The following is a 2,407-nucleotide window of genomic DNA, read 5'->3' on the forward strand; positions in this document are numbered from 1 at the left end:
AAGAGCGTCAACGGGCAATCAACAATGGAGTTCTTGTTCCCACCTCTGTGACCATGGGGGATCCATCTCATTCAGCTGCTATCGCTGCGATAGCTAACGTCAACCTAAAGCCAAAACGAGATCGTCCATTCTGCACTCATTGTTGCTTGCAAGGTCACACAATCAACAGATGCTATAAGCTTCACGACTTCCTTCTTGGTTATAAGCCAAAAACCAAACAAGTTCCAATTAAGCCACAGGCTAATCAAGTTACAGCAACGGTAGTTGAAGAGCGCACCTCTGAATCCTTAGTTAAGGATTTGACTGCTTCTCAATGCTAGCAACTTATTGTTCTTTTGAGCTCTCTGTTCTAGACAAGTGCCTGCTCTGTTTCAGATCCACAATAGCCTGGACTTTCTGTGTTAAGCTTCAGCAGTATTCTTTCACTCTCTTCTGTTTCTACTTTGTCCTGTGTTCAAATTCCTTCCACATCTTGGGTTCTGGACACAGGAGCAACCCACCATGTTTGTTGCTCCTTTTCATGTTTTAACAGTTGTAGGCCTGTAGTTAATTCCTCTATCTCTCTAACCACTTATCTCACGGTACCGATCACTCGCATAGGTTCTGTTCGTTTATGTGATAGTCTCACTCTCCACAATGTTCTCTACATTCCACAATTTCATTTTAATCTCTTGTCAATCAATTCTCTCACTCTCCACAATGTCAGATTTTCCTTTTCAATTAATTCATTGTGATATATGGGGGCTTTTTACACCAATAAGTACTGAGGAATATCGATATTTCTTAACCATTATAGACGATTGCACGTGTTTTACCTGGGTATATTTAATTCGTGCTAAATCTGATGTCAAAACAGTTTTTCCAGAGTTTTTCACCTTAATTCAAAGCCATTTTAATGTGGCAATAAAATCTGTTAGGTCTAATAATGCTAAGGAATTGTCATTTTCTAAATTTTTTTGTTACAAAAGCTTCATTCCTTTTCACTCTTGCACAGACACACCACAATAAAATTCTATTGTGGAAAGAAAGCACCAACATATCCTTAATGTAGCTCAGGCTCTCCATTTCCAATCAAACATACCATTGGTTTATTGGAGAGATTGTGTGCTCACATCACTTAATCTAATAAATCGAACCCCATCACCTCTCTTGTCCAATAAAACTCCATTTGAACGTCTTTAGAAAAGATGCCATCCTATTCTCATCTTAAGGCTTTTGGTTGTTTGTGTTACGGTTCCACACTTCCTAGACATTGCACTAAGTTTTCTCCTAGAGCAATTAAGTCTGTATTTCTTGGTTATCCTCCAAGGTATAAAGGATATAAGCTCCTCGACCTTGCCACCAATTCCATTGACGTCTCTAAGGATGTTGTTTTTCATGAGACAGTGTTCCCTTTCTAAAAGGAGACTGTTTCAGATTCTTCTTTTGATTTTTTCTCTGACCGTGTGTTGCCTTATGTCTCTAATGTCGAGTCTTCTTTCCTATGCCTAGTAATCCAATTACTCATATTCCCACATCTTCCACACGTCCAACTCATCAAGTAAAATCATATTCATATCTTCGAGACTATCACTTCTCTAGTGTCTCTCACACTCCATCATCCACTGTACATCCTCTCTCACATATGTTAAGTTATGACAAATTATCTCATGAACATGAAGCATTTGTCATGCTGTTTTCACACACTTCGAACCAATTAGTTTCTCACAAGTTGTTGCTATACTGGAATGGAGAAAGGCAATGACTGTAGAGCTTGAGACTCTTGAGCAAAATGACACCTGGTCTGTGACTTCTTTACCTCATGAGAAACACCTTGTTGGCTGTAAATGGGTGTACAAAATCAAATATTAAGCTGATGGAACTTTATAGCGTTATAAAGCTCGCCTTGTCGCCAAACGGTACACGCAACAATAGGGTATTGATTACCTTGATACTTTTTCACATGTTGCTAAAGTGGTAATTGTCAAGGTTCTTCTTGCCTTAGCTGTCATTCATAGTTGGCATCTCACACAACTCGACGTGAATAATACCTTCCTTCAGGGTGATCTCTAAGAGGAAGGTTATATGTCTTTGCCTCCTGGTTATCACCGTGAGTGGGAGTCTCTACCATTTAATCCTGTTTGTCGGCTACATAAATCCCTCTATGGGCTTAAGCAAGCCTTTCGTCAATAGTTTTATAAATTCTCAAGTGCATTACTTGAGCAAGGTTTTAAGCAAGTTGCTGCAGACAACTCTTTATTCATTAATAAGGATGAAGTTTCTTTTATTGCTTTGTTGGTTTATGTTGATGATATTGTCATTGCTAGTAACAATGAGAAACTCGTGGAAGGTCTTAATATTTTTCTTGACAGCTGCTTGAAGCTTAAGGACTTGGGGAGATTGAAATATTTTATGGGGTTAGAAGTTG

Source organism: Morus notabilis, unplaced genomic scaffold (genome assembly GCF_000414095.1).
Source record: "Morus notabilis unplaced genomic scaffold, ASM41409v2 Scaffold10298, whole genome shotgun sequence".
NCBI classification, from domain to species: Eukaryota; Viridiplantae; Streptophyta; class Magnoliopsida; order Rosales; family Moraceae; genus Morus; species Morus notabilis.